General features: G+C 38.3%; 1 protein-coding gene across 2 annotated transcripts in view; it reads right to left on the bottom strand.

Annotated features, from left to right (window-relative positions):
• LOC114059067 (leucine-rich repeat and fibronectin type-III domain-containing protein 2-like) overlaps nt 1-15,494 on the bottom strand; it is a 160,344-nt gene that overhangs the window by 4,968 nt on the left and 139,882 nt on the right. The gene's annotated exons all lie outside the window — the stretch shown is intronic.

Here is a 15,494-nt window from a genome sequence, read left to right as displayed (position 1 = left end):
CATGGCTGTTCTGAACATGTAGTGCCATTAATCATGCACCACCATGCCCTGCCACTGGGACTCAATAGCTTGGAGCTGCCATAAAAATAAAAGGGGCAACTAAAACTGGGTCTAGACAGAGATCTTGCTGGGCTTTGTTCAGTCCAGCTAAACACAGAAAACTGTTTTCAGATACCAAGGATGTGGTTTATGGGAGATCAAAAAGAGCTTTTGAAAGTTGTTAGCTTTAGAAACTCAGAAGATCCTGATGTTCACTTGCTAGCCCTCAGATAGCAAACAGGCTTAAAAGCTGCAGCATCTTAAAGCAACAAGCCTGATATTGTCCCCCTGCTCTTAAGGGCAGTGTGATCTTGCCTAGATGCCTCTTATCACAAAGGAGGAATAGAAATTTAAATTTGGTACTAGCTTCTCTTTAGAGAAAAAAAATAACAGATGACTATCTGCAAGAGAAGATCAACTAGCAAAAGACTTGCATATAGGTTATGAAAGGTTTTAAAAGGAGTCTGAGGGCAGTGGGCTGGGAGAACAAACAAATACAGAAATATGTCAACAGTTGAAGTGTACATGTAGTCCTAGCTAGGTCAATGCAAAATTTGAAAATCATATGGAAAATTCACTGTCCAGACACGTAAGACATTAATTTCTGTCTTTCTCCACTGATTTATACTCCTTGGAGTAGGAGGAGCAAGCAAATCTCCACATTGGTGCCAGGATTTTTTTATCTGATTCTGAATCTAGTCCCTGAATCCTACCTGAAGGTCAAAATACCCCAAGGAAAACTTAATATAAGAACACAGTTCTGACCTCTCTGGAAAATCTTGCCTCTAAGGAATGAAATGAGCATAGGGATCTTACAGCTGACCTTAATTGACAAAAAGAGCCCTCTTCTCACCCTTTGGTACAATAGCATCACTTATTGGAAGAGAAGGAGACCTATGGCCAGGATGGGCGTAGCATAACCATCTGAAATAGAACAGCAATAGACAGATGCTCTCAGGAGAGTTTATGTGTGATGAAGAGCTATGAAGATGAGATGAAAGTTTGCAGGACTTTTTTAAACAATGCATTCTGTTCAATCCATGAAAATTTATGTCTCATTTTGTGAAAGCACCAAAATGAGACCATGAGACCCTTTTAAAAAAAGGGAAAAATAGTGCTAGAACTCTGCTTTGAAGTCAACCTTATTTTGTACCACCATCCCCACTAAAACATCCTTGTTATGTCCTTGTGGACACAACATACAGAAATCAAGCAATTTTCTAATTATTCACTTCAGTGTGTGGTGATATTAAGAAAATTGGAAAATAAATTACTTAGAAATACAGGGGGAAAAGGTTTGCTGCAGACTTCACTCGTAATCCCAGATGCAAGTGAGCACTGAAGCTTGCAGTGAGCGAACTGTGCTGAGAATTTAAGATAACGGAGTTTTATTCTTTTTTTTATCAGTTACACTGATATCAGGCTCTACTTTATCAGTAACTCTCAGTTCCTGAGAATTCATTTTGCTGTACTGTAAGTCTCCTCATTTATAAAATAGGGATAATGCCAGCAATCTCCTTTCAAAAGAGGCTGTAGTGTATCGAAGGAAATTAGTAGATATGGCGATTGCACTGTAATGTACAAACGAGTTCTTTTCTTCTGTGTAGCAGTGGGCTTTAGTAGGAGTGAAATGCTGGTTAATGCTGTGGTTATGCAAAACTGAAAAATTAGACAAAACCCAGATTAGGCTAATTGGCTAGGCAATTCTATTCCTCTTCTCCATCAAAAGAGGGACGCGATACCATCCACTTTAGGCCTGAAACTGCTTTAATCACAGAACTTGCAGGAACCTGTCAAGGCAATTTCTTTGGGAAAACACTTGCAACTTCCAAGACTCAGTTTTATACTGGCCTGCTAGATTTTTATTTTTCTTTATATAATACAGGGCTATAAACTAATTATGTACATTTTTTTATTATATATTATGTGGGTCTATATACTACCTGTATACAATTTCTCATTTTGAAGTGAATTCTAGGTGTTCAAAATGAGTCATGCTAATTTATTAAATACTGTATCTGAGGGGGAAAAAAGCAGTAAAAAAACTTTATTCCTTAAGTGTGAATTTTCTAGCCACTCAACTCAAACTCTTCCTGTAAGATTCTGTGCCTACCTACCATGTCCCATGGCAGACACCTCCCAGGGAATGGTCCATTCTCTGCTGGTAAATTTCTTTTTTTTTAGAGTGATTTCAGAAAGCTGTATATCAAAGCGGTATATAGTGGTTGGAATGTTTACACCTGAATCATGCTGGAAAAAGGATGCAATGCTAGAAAATGTACCAAGACAGCAGTACAGAGGATGAGTTTCTGAGGCATGGCAATGTTTCTGAAGGCTCGTTAATTTACCAGTTCAGCCATAGACTATACACTAATTATGAAGCAATTGATAAACAGTGGTGCTAAACATTGTCAGCATGCAATATAGTTTGTAATGAGGAGGGGGGAAAGGAAGAGGAAGAGGGATGACAGGGTGAAATAGTGTTCTATAAAATCATATTCCAGTTAGTTAGCACACTAACTTTCCTGTATAGTAGTGCCTTAATGGTAAAATATCTGCCTTACTGCACACTCCTAGATTTCCTCCTACACAAAGTTCAATTCACACAGGTGCCAAAGTACTGTCTAGATTACTCTCAGAGCTAGAAATTGATCCAGAAAAATTAAACTCTGAAATCTTAACAATTTTCTTTTTTCAGTGAAAATCTCATGCCAAAAATGCTTTTTTTTTTTTTTTTTTTTTTTTACTTCATCAATAAGTTTTCCTCCTGTTATAAAATATTTGGGATTTTTTCCTTAATTTCAATTTTACAGGTATTTCTGAACAGAACCACAATTATTCAAGATAATCTTTCATGAAAATGTTGTAGAAGGGTCTGGTAGAGTCCTACTTTTCAGGTAGAGTGTCCATCTTCAATCTCAGTTGATTAAAGTAGGATGGTAGAGAAAGAGGAAGTGTCAGTGGGGACATACTGGAGAAAGTTGGACTAAAAGGTGTCTAAAAAAGAGTGAAGATCTCAAGTAAAACCAAGCCAATTGTAAAGGTAGTGAAGTGAATCAAGGTAGTGGAAAGGGCTCAGATGGTGGGCAGATATTCAGAAGGCTGGAGAAAAGGGCAAAAAAGGATCAGAGGAAGACTAGGAGGTTCTAAACTGAAGTGAAAATGTCACACATGATGTATTGCCTGCGAGCAAGAACAAGTAATTGACAAATTTGGACTGCACACTTAGTGTTCTTCTTGGCTGCCAACTTCTGCGATTTTCTTGATAGTTTTATGGTATGTATTTGTGTAATTTTTTTTCTGTATTTTTATCCTGGAAATCCCCAGTTTCCACAGTCTTGGAATGAGAGTACAATCTAAAATGTTATTAAAAATTAAGTAAGTTTGCAACAGAGATTAATTTCTGACCCTTCAAATTTTAAAAGAAGTCCTTAAACATGTATCTTCAGATCATCCTAAAGCCTCAAGAATTAAAAAAATCCAAATACAAAGTACCAGTTTCCACAGTCTTGGAATGAGAGTAGAATCTAAAATGTTATTAAAAATTAAGTAAGTTTGCAACAGAGATTAATTTCTGACCCTTCAAATTTCAAAAGAAGTCCTTAAACATGTATCTTCAGATCATCCTAAAGCCTCAAGAATTAAAAAAAACAAATGCAAAGTACCAAAATGCTGTGTGAGATCTCACAGTCTTTTGACATCTGATTCAAGATTTTTAAACTATGAGAATGACAGAGACCTATTGTGACCTGCATTTTAAAAAAATGACTGCTGTATTTCTGGTGTCCTGGGAAAAGAGATATTTGTTAGTATTAGCAACAGGATGTAGTTCCTCTGTCAGTGATGTCAACATAAGTAAATGTCAGATAATACCAGGAGGTAGCCAGACTTGTTCAGTAAACACTAAATCAACCCAGCATGAATAATTTCCTGCATTTTTTATTTTATTAGTTTTGAGGATTTCTATGACATACAATCATAATTTTTCCTTCAGACGGAACATTTATTATTAAACACAAATCCCTTCTTGCTTTTCTGAAACCTGTCTCCTCATCAATCATGCATTCAGCTGCCCTTCAGAGAATCTGTCTTGTCAAATAAAACACACAGTACATATAGTTTCATTATTATTTCCTAATTTACTTATACCTTTTCCTGCTCATTTTGAAAAAGTGGGATAGGAGATGGGGAAGAGAAGACAGAGACAAAAGCAATTGATATGTCTGGCACAAGATGGTGAGCCAGGGAGATACTGATAATGAATATATCCCCTGTGCTACAGCAGAAAGTGAAAAAGAAACCAACCCCAAACATTAAACTACTGGCTCAGAGAATATAAATTTATATTGATATCTGATGGGTTGCTGAATAATGTCCCCTGAGGACGCACTGAAGTCAGTCATCCAGTGACAGAGCAAAGTGCAGGCTTCCAGGGGACATTACTTCACAAGGCTGAGAAAAGGGAACCACAGTACAAGGTATCTGCTCCCCTTCATTAGCCGTTGCTCTAAGAGGAAACTCTCCTCCCTGTATTCTCAATCAGATTCTTGCAAACAATGAGGAGCTGCAGGTAGGTACAATGGGTGAGGCACTTCTGGATGAATGAAGGTCACCAGAACCATCTTCTAATGCTTTGAATCAGTGATGGTGCTCAGGTCAGCTGTCCAGGTCCAACCAACTGGAACAACCTCATTTTGGTTCTAGTTGGTATGAGAGCACAAAATTAGACTTACAAGCTCCCTGATCTATGCTATAATTTCTTTCACGTGGACACGACAGCAGCAGATATTTAGTGCCCTGAACATTAAATTTTATCTTTAAAGGGAAAGCAGACACACTCTAGGAAGGTTTGACAGCACAAAAGATTAATCCAGTCACACCCCAGCTATCCAGCAACACTCAGAACACCTTTCACCTCATTATACTAACTGCCCCAGAAAAAAAATTATACACACTAATTCAAATCCAACTAAAACGTATTTAAGCTCATTAGCAGAGTAATTGAAAGCCCACACAGTATTTCTCTTAGTAAACGTGAAGCTGAAGTATTTATGGAAACAATGCATAGCCACACTAACAAAGTCACTCTGTATCATGTAAATGTAGGGTTAGAAATCTATCATAATTCACAATAACGTTGCAAAGAATCAGTCAGTAAATTTGAGATAACAGTATGTAAAAACAATAACTGATAGTGGCAAACACACATTACAAATATCCCATTTCTAAAGATGGGAGGAGGTAAAAGTCATCTGTGAAATGTGTGTTCAAGGCATTAAGCAGAGTTTGGACCTGGGACACACTTTTCCCAGGTTATTACAGACTGATGGCTCATACACTTGGCTGAAGTGTCATGGTTATTCGCTCTGACTCAAGTATTTCTTAATTCTTTTCTGCAGTGTTGGACAGTTACATCAGAAAAGGTTACCCTGCCATACCAGCAGAGGTTCCCAGAAGGGAAGTAACATTAGAATTAATGAGCACATTTAGGAACTTGGATAAAAATATTTTGGAAGAGGGAATCTGCTATTTTCTTGGCAGAACACAGCTGCAAGATTCAGCTATAAGCTGTCCTTTCTTTAGAGTTACAAGTGGGGCTTTCCACTTATTTCCAGGCAGAAAAATTTGTACTAATTATAATGATGGGATCCTATAGTGGGTAACAGACCCCTTTTCTGTATGAGCTCATGTGAGCTGAGATGAAGAGGAGGATTCTTAGTGACTCACCAGCAATTACTTACAACTCAGAGCACTTATGCTATACTGCAACTCACATGTCCTGCAGAAACTCAGTGTCCTACCACACAGGATAATTTTATGTCCAGAAGGTTGTGATGGAATGACAAAAACTCCAGACACTGCTTGAAGTTATGTTGGCCGGATTTTGTAATTGTCTGGTCAAAGCAAACTCCAACACGCTGTTTCAAGTTGTTCTGCCAAAAAAATCTTTGTGCACTGGTAAGAGAAGTGTGGTGCCAGCTAACAGCTGACAATGAACCCACAGAAACCGTGTATACACTGATATATCAGTCTAGAAAAGTATCTCAGCATCAGTTGATGCACGATTAAAAAGTTTAAGTACTTATCATACGAGTGTTCCCCCGCCTCAGTGATTGAACTTGTTGTGGATAGTCTCAAGAGACATGGAATTGTTATCTACCAGAATCTTGAGCATCTCTCTCATCATGAAGTTGAAAAAAATTAATTGAATTCCTAGTAGAAAGGGATTTACCAATTCTGTATTTACCAGGTCTCCAAAAAAGAGCTAAAGGAATATCAACTCAGCAAAGATACAGCCATAGTTTACCTATGTTCAGAGAACCCCTCTGGCAAACTGTCTAACCTCTTAGCAAACACTGGAAATACCTTTACTATCTAAAATGGATACAGAAGAATTGCTTGCTTCTTCTAAATTAAGGAAACTTATAAAAAAAAAAAAGGAAAAGTTTGAGCTAATAATCATCATCAAGCTTCTAGACTTTGAGTCAGAAGAGGGAGAAAATCTTTAAGAACAAAAGTATCCATGAAACGCACAGCCAAATATAGTGTAAAGAGAACCAGAATGATTCAGAGTAACTTTTGAAATAATATTGGGGGAAAATGTTTTTTTCAATTGCAGAATGAGAACAAGGGGTGAAAAAAATCACTAATGGTCAAAAGCATTGTCTCCTAAGGGGAGAAAAAAGCAGAAAACAAAGAGGAGAAAAGGTAACATAGATCTATAATGAAAGTTTTTCCTAAAGCAGAGGTTTGACATTTTGCCTCTTTCTGGGTATTGCACATAAAGCAAAGGAAAAGGAAGGCTAGAAGGACTAGATAGAACAGAAAGAGTTGGAGATGCTGAAATTTTGGAGTGCTCTATAAAAGGCCAGAACACAGTTACATCCTTTTAGTTTGAGATACCAAAATTAGATAAAAGCATTTCTCAGCAACCAGAGACACCCTGGTTCTTTCAAAGCTGAGCCTGGACTGGAACCATAATATGTGAAAAGTGACAAATCCATTACTGAAAAAGAAAGTAAAATCCATCCAGAAAAACACCAAGTTTTAATTTATAATTACGCCAGGAGAAAGAGAATGAGAAATCAGTTATAGCTTCCAACAGCAGCACGATTTTATCATCTAGAATATGTTTCTCTGTTAAAGGATCTTAGATGAGTGTCAGAGATCTCTGAAACACAAGCAAAATTTACTAAAAAGTAGTCTACTACTTCCCTACATGTTACAAACGATACAGAGAAAATTGATGGAAGCTGATATGAGTCATCTGATAGGTTAATGACATGACTCAAAACCTGTCCACAATTAAGAGCCTAGAAACAGACTACAAGCAGCCTAGTAAACCTCAGCTGTCCATAATCTTAGGCTATGCATCTCAGCAGTGAACTCATTGCAAAGAGGAAAGCATGAGCAATGTTTATTGGATCTAGCTTTTCTTCCAGTTATATACCTTGTAAATATGTATTCGGCCATTCTCAAATTAGTTCTCACTCACAGAAGGTACATATAAGGTTTATAAATACCAGAAAAGGATTGAAATCCTAATTTTTAGTGAGGTTACTTATTAAATGAGTTAACAAATGTAAGACTGCTCAAATTTGGTATCTGCCTTTTATTTCAGAGAACCACAATTTCTCTGTTTAGGTCAGATGATGTAATATTAGGAAGAGAACAGAATTTCTTCTCATGTTTCAACTTTGCCAGTTGATTAGCTTTATCTGTCTCGTGAGGTTTACCCACTTATGGCTTAAATTACACAGCCTTGCTGAAGAGGGTTTTATGACCAAATAGACAATGAGCAGGTAGGTAATCAACAAGTTAATTACTTTTCACAAAAACCCAACTACAACAAATAGTAGGTATGCCATCAGTCTGTTGATGTATCTACATCCAAATCTGCTGGGTTTATTATTTCTTTATCATGATTAATTACTACTTATCATACCTGGAGGTTTTTGCAGTCATGGATATTTCGTTGTCCACCAGGAGAAGGAAAGCTTTTACATGTAATAGGCATCCATGTGAGGTCATTACAGACAATGGAAAACAACTTGTGAATAATTTCTTTGAAAAACTCTATAAATTCTGTGGAATCACACATGTAAGAGCATTCTGTACTGCTGAAAGGGAAATGAAAGAATGGGTTTTTCTTTATCTTTGCTTGAGAAACTTTCGAAGAGGTAATGAAGGAAGAGGCTGACAGATTGCTTTGCTCTGGAGAGCTTCAAGTGTAAAGCCTGAAAAACTTTCACTTCTTCACTCTATAAAATCTTCTTTGAGTTTTCCTGCTGTAACTACAGACAGCATAAATAAGTACAATGAGCAAAAATGACACCAAAATCGACAAAAGGAGAGCATGGAATAAAAAGTAAGTCCAACTCAGAATGGTACTAAATGCACAACTTTTGCCTGCTTGAAGAATACAGAATCATTTGTCACCTCTGCTATCAGACAAGGGAATGTCGGCCTCATCCTGTCAAAATGAGCAGTAGCAGAAATTTGCCAAATATTCATTGACATTTAGGAACAAAAAGGTTGAGCTGAACATTGATTCACATCAAGGAGCATAAAAATCTCAGTGTGACCCCTCCAAAAAGACTAAGGAGTCAAAAGCCAGACTCATTCCTAGAAAGAAGGATAAAATAAATACTCTAAAAAAATCATTACATAGAAATATAAGATTTCAGGCTTCTTTGGAGAGCACAGCCAGCCCTGTATCCTAGGGTATATTAGTTATATGACTCTGTTTTCCCATATAAATGTTTGTAATGATATTACAAGCGTAATAATTAACATTTATCTCACCATTTCTAAGGCCCAATGAAAACCTTAAGAGGAAACTTAAGCATGACCCTCTTTAGCCACTATATGGGCTGGGAAATTTCTTAGGTCTGCAGACAAGAAAGAACAAAATATATTGCACCCAGTAAAGCATTATCATTTCCTTTCTCAATAAATGGTCTCCTCAGAAGTACTGAAGTGCAGCTCAGAGCACATGGGCATGGGAATGAAGCAAATTTATGAAGTCCCGTGAAGTTGTGCTTCACTAGCAGGACTGATGATTTTGATCTCTCTGCAGTGGGTTGGGTTAAAGGGAGTCCTAAACTTTCCTCTGTACCACTTGTTAAACAGCTGCTGGGTTCTGAGTTCACTTCTCTAAATGATGACAGAGTACCCTTCCTAGACCTCACCAAGACAGTGCTAATCCCACGACATGTGAAATTTGGGTAGGCAGTACCATCAGTCTGTGTCAGGACTTCAGCCAGGCACACTATCTACCTTTTTGCATGAAAAGAGAAGGAGGTCTGGACCAGAGCATCTTGACTGATGAGATGACCTTTCCTACTTTCTTGCTGAGGAAATCAGCCTGGCTTTGAAGAGAAGAGATTTTTTTTTTTTTAAAGTTTAATTTCCTTCCTTATTTCTCAGGCAGAATACACCCCTGTTTCATCCCTTTTATCTCTCTCAGGAGACAGTAAAGGTGTGAAAAATCCTATGTCCAAGTGTTTCAGTGGCTTTTCATTTACTTTAAGATTGTTTTCAAAGCAGATGTTCAGGGTCTAGTCATTTCCCAACCATGAACACTCTGTCTTTGCAGGTGTATATTTGTACTATCCCTCCATGTTCAGTGGGAATGCTTTTCCTAGACCTGACTTGAGGAATATTTGCCCTACTGTGACAGTGGCAAAAATCATTACTTGGTGGTTGGAAAGGACTGCAATGAAGGATGAAGTGGAGAAAACTATGGCACTGCTGAAAACTTCTATGAGCTACTGACTTTTACATAACTATGAGAAGTTACTATCTAATGTACCTTGTAGGCAGATTAATTTACCTCATCCAACAGAAACTATAGACAGAGCCAAATGATTCCTCACAATGCATGTGTTTCTCTCTTCTGCAGTAAGCCTGACTATAAGCTACAAGGAAAAGATGAATCTAGTGCTAAATTCATGTGGTTATGCACCTAGTGAAGACAGAACTCTGACTCACAGTGATTACATTTCAATGAAATATTGAAGAATGCTTAATTGGTTTCAACACCTCAGCAGTGAAAGAATTTGCTCTCTCATGACTAAAATTCATAACCATGTGTCAGAAAATTAGTTGTTTTTTAATGACCACGCTGACAAGTTTTTTGCAGTGCCATAGCAAAGGTGAATGAACAGAAATATTTATGTAACCACTGATGTAATTTCTCAATCCATAGTGCAAGTACATGGTAGCCTGCCACAGGTTTCACCTGGGTCTTTTTTTCTCATGTGCACTCTGGGTTTGTTTGCAGATACTGGCCTCTTTATTCTCTAGAGTGTCCCAGAACTTCCACAGTTATATTTCTGAAGCCACTGTTATGTGGATTTTTTTTTGTTTTAACCTTGCTATGGAATGAATCACTCCATCCTCCCTCCAGCACGAAGACAAATGTGATTGCCGCTCCTGAACATATGGTGAAGCCTAAAAAAAGGGTTTTCTTGTAGGAGTGTATCTGTAAGCATCACTTATCACACAGTCCCCAACGGAGAATTTAAGAGATGATAGCTTCTCTTTTTCTTTCTCAAACTGCTCATGTTCAGCATTTTTCTATCTACTGCTTTCCAACATGAGTATGATTCCTCGAGAGAGGAAAGCCCACTCCTATTACAACTGGCCTTTTACATATTGCTCAGCAAACTTGGTTCACTCTACTTTCAGGGACAAGTTTTATGAGATGCAAAAGAAAATGTACAAAAGTTTTCCTCCTTTCTGTGTTCATAATTTCTTTGTGACACTACACCACATTTTTTGTCTCCAAAGAGAGCAACCTATAATCACATGAAAAGTCGGATTTTCAAAGTTACAAATTTCTATGCTGCTCTTAGTTTGAGAAGATGTTACCATAATATTTTATCCCAAAGCAATCTTCTCTGATTACAAAGTCTGTCTCCCTCAAGAACCTATGAAAACTTTCAGAGTGACACATGTGATGACAGCAAAGGGTCATTTTTTCATGGGAATTCACTACAGTTTCAGACAAATACTTTGAAGATACCAAAATGCTTTGACCAATATTATAAAATATCTAACTAGAATAGTCTTGAATGGAAATGCTTTATATAAGTCAAGTGACAGCTACCGAGTTGAAGAAACACCTGGCTCTATTTTTGACTATAAGGCAATCCTATACAGGTGGAGAGGGGTCCTCCAATGGTTCTGTGCATTAGCTAAAACAAATTTAAAGCTGAGTAGAGAAATGGCTATTGTAGTTCCCCACACAGAAGTTTATTAGGGCATGACAAAAGAAGATCTGGCTAGGAAAACTGACTTACACACAACCCCCTTATCTGAGCAGAAATTGCAAGTTTGATGATGGTTGATTTCAGGAGTATACACTTCTAAAGATGGGAGAAAGAAGATTTTACAATGGATGCAGAATGACTCAGATAAAGAGAAATTGTAATTATATGGGTCAGTATGACCATAAAAGATGATACAGCAAAAATGCAAATGCACCAGCATTTGCATGTTGGTTTAAGTCAGAGTAGAGTCACGAGGGTGTGCACAGTGGTTTTAGGCAGCTTTCTGGTACTGGGACTGTTCACCCAGCCACAGCTGTAACGTTTCCTTCAGTGGTGATCAGCATGTGTTTCTGGCCTGAGCTTACTCTCACTAAGCCTGGCCAAACTTTCGCCAGTGCACTGAGCCTGTGATTACTTCTTAAGAGAAATCTGCTATTGCAGTCTCTCAACTGTAGCCCTGCTGGATTTGCAGTACCTGAGGCCTTGACACAGGCATATCAATAACACCAACAGAAGCAGCAAAGGGGAAGACACTGATGAAAGACTGCAATGACCACTCACAATCCCAGACAGACAGATCTAGACCTAGAGGTCTAGAGGAGAGAAGGATCTAGATTAAATCTCTTTCACAATGACTAACAGTACAGAAGGGAGGCTGAAGAGCAGGGATGTGTGTTTGCAGTGCTCAAAATATGCAATGGTCCAAGGGACTGGCTAGTGAAAAACATCCCTACAGTCAAACAAGAAAGAAGTATACATTTTCATGTTTTTCCATCTCAGTTGGAGCCCAGTGAAAAGTATCATAATACCCTCTTCTCAGTTTACTCAAGTACAAGTCTTCTTTACAAGCTGTATCTTGCTGCAATGAAATCAAAATTGAAGAGATTCCAGGGGAACAGGATAGGAGACACCTAGTGGATCATTGCCTAATAGCTTACCAGGGGAATAAACAAGGATAGAGAGAGACTGATCCTGCCATGTGCTTTCTGCACCTGTGGACATGCTTAAGGTTTGGTAGGGTCTTTCCTATTAGAGTTCTAGACTAGAAGTCTCTGAAATTATCAGTACCTGTTGTTTCCATCAGCCTTACTTTCAGGACTGTTTGAAAGAGTTGGTACTTGGAGACAAGCACTGACTGAAAGCTTGACAGCCTTTTACCATGTCAGTTAAAAAGGCTCTGCTTAATTTTCGAGAAAGATGAGGCCATGTAATACCTATGTTTTATAAAGCCTGAGAAGATCTATATGACTGCTGTGACATGACTGCCACTTAAAGTGATGAGTGTTCACACTCAGAGAAGTTAAGGCAATTGAAACCTTAATGCACACAGTTGTAGCATTGACGTGCACAGAGATGTTTGGTTTTATTGAATGTGCTGACTTTACCAGAAGACTTTGATTGACAGTTTGACTGTTTTTACATTCTTGCCTTTGTAGGAGGCCGGTTTCCAAATGTTAAGAGCATCATGGGTAGTCATGATCATTTAGTCTGACATCCTGGACAGCAGGAACCAGCATAGGCTAAGGAGTTTATCCAGGGATTCTTCCACTGATCCCCATCACAGTGCTTTACCAGACATGAAGTCTTAAATACTTCTCAGAGGGTAAAAAAATTGTTGACTGCACCTCCTTTTACTGGTTTATACCACAAGGTTAAAATGTCAGAGCTCATTTCCCCTTTGATTGTATAGATCCTCACTTCAGCCTGAGAAAGATAAAGAGTGGCTTACACATCTGCATATCAAAAAAAACCAATAAGAAAACAGCAGACTTTGAGGCAGGATGGAGACATAGTCTATTTAAAGCTGTTGTGAATTATTAAAGTTCTGAATTTTGCTTTTGGATGAGTCAGAGGATGGTATGAACTGCTATACTTGCGGAGGAGAGGGCAGGGATTGAAGATTTGGAATATAAAGAATAATATTGTGGATGATGGATGGTCTGCTAATGGTCAAGATGACTGTCTAAATAGTCAATGGCTTTTTATAAAGTGATTGAGGGGCAGGCTTAAGAAAGCCCAGATGGCCACAGATAACCTGCCAAGGCCATGATAAACATGAAATCAAGTATCCAGAGTTTAATTTTGGGAAAATACCTAGGATAACGGGTTGAAATTGAAGGGAATGCAAAGACACCACTGAAAAAGGAAGACCGTGACATTCCATGCATAAAAGGTATTTAAAGCCAGCTCTGGAGCGTCCAGAGATAGGTCGTTTGTTTTGTACTCAGCCACTTCCACTTGAAACATGCCTTTGACTGTGAGGTACTTCTGTGTGTTATTATCAGTATTAAAAGTAACATAGAAAAACACCCAAACATTTAGTAGCTTTTTATGAAGGGTACAGGACCATATGAAGAATGTAAAACCAGTATCTTTTCAGCTTAGTGTGTTAACTACGGTTTCTTCAGTACTACTTGGTTCTAAGGTGTTTCTACCAGTGACCTTTATCCTTTGCTTTTCTCCATTTAAGGTCAACAGCAGCTCCCTGATCTATTAACAATGGCACATGATGTCTATGGAGGATATCCCATTGCTACCAGTGCTTAACAGTTGCATTTTGCTCTCCTCAGGGCCATAAGTCACTCAAGGCTTCAGAATTTGGGAATGGTGGAACATCCCTTGTGCAGACAAACACATAAATGCTTCCAAGCCAACAAAAATCACCACCTCTCTAGGAGTTTCTTCACAAGTCAGGCTATAGTTCTCAGATTGCCATGTGCATGTAACACAAGAGTGGGGAAAACAGACCTCTGAGGGGAGATATCAGAGAAGTAATTTAAGACTGGTTATTGTCACTTTTTAGATTCTGTTCACGGTTGTTCACTTTGCAGAAAGAAACTGTTAGACAGGCAGATATAACTTAATTGTCCACTGTATCTGTGTCTACGGCAGACACTTTATCTGCAGTTGTACTGGGAAGTGAATTCTGAAGCCCAGGACTTATCCCAAAAGCAGCAGCATAATGTACAATAACATCACGAACCAGCTTCCAAAAGGGCTGCCCGTGGGAGTAGTGTATCGGTCACGTCATTTGGAGATATATCTGCTGATTTTAGCCACCAAAAGCATTTATTTCTGGTATCTCTGTAGAATAAATTAATGTATCAAAGAGAGGTGGACTATGTTTAGTCTAGTGGATCATCTAGGAATGGCTCAGCCGCTAAAAGCTCCATCTTTCTGGATGGCCAGATCTCAAAATCAGTAGTAGAGACAGAGCCTTGCCCGCATCCTGGCAAGATGAGGGGCCAGCCCTGTGGTGAGCCCAGCTCACAGGTTCACCTGAGATGTGGTCCCCAGAAAAAGGAGAGTGGCTGTCACCCCACTCCAACTATGCACTGGAGCAGGTGGGAGGAAGGGTAATCCTCCTTGAGCTGCCTCTGCAATCATTGTCTAAACTAGATGCTGTAGCTAGGTGGTATGGAAATCTCTCCTCGGGGAGCCAGGCAGTCTGTTTGTGTAGGCTGACAACTACATTCAAGGTTTTTGTAAACAAAACAGAAGGCATTTGGAATTGCCAAAATGTGAACTCTGTAATGCTACACACTGAAAAGTTCTGCTTTGATGTTTAACAGAGCTTTTCAGGACTCATAAGAGAAATGTCTCCTGTAGTTGTTAGAAGCTGTGGTTTATTTAAAAAAAAAAAAAAAAGGAAGAAAAAAAAGTTAAAATTAAGTGGTTTGATTACATCTTTTCTTTGTAACAAGAGTATTCATTGGTTCAAGAAAAAAAATAACCTTTTCAGATATCAATTTTCAAAAGGAGAACTTAGGAAGCCTTTTTTTCAGTGAAAACTTCTAATACAGTAATGGAATAGAATATTATTTCCAACATATTTTTATACCTCCTATAATTTCACTTTTCATTTTAGGGGAAATGGATCTACAATTTTCTGCATTCTTCTACCTATGAATATTTAAAGTTAACAATGGCCTAATTAAGAAAAGCTTGAATATTTCTTTGAATAGTCAGTCTCTGCAAAGTTTTGGTGCTTATCCAGATCTCACTGAACAGCAGCTAAATTTCCATAGCTTCTGAGGATGAAAAATAGGACTGAAACCCACAGACAAGTCTGTTCTGCTTCCATTCCTGGTCTGCTCTTCAGCAATAGAAAGCACCTCATTTTACCTCTGTGGTGGAGTAGAGAAAGTAGTGGATTTTTAGGGAATTGTGTGTGTTAAT

The sequence above is a fragment of the Empidonax traillii genome, unplaced genomic scaffold (genome assembly GCF_003031625.1).
Source record: "Empidonax traillii isolate 1590-97213 ecotype Southwest subspecies unplaced genomic scaffold, ASM303162v1 scaffold202:size1011777, whole genome shotgun sequence".
NCBI classification, from domain to species: Eukaryota; Metazoa; Chordata; class Aves; order Passeriformes; family Tyrannidae; genus Empidonax; species Empidonax traillii.
Note: the sequence above shows the minus strand (reverse complement) of the source record. Positions and strands in the feature narration are given on the sequence as shown.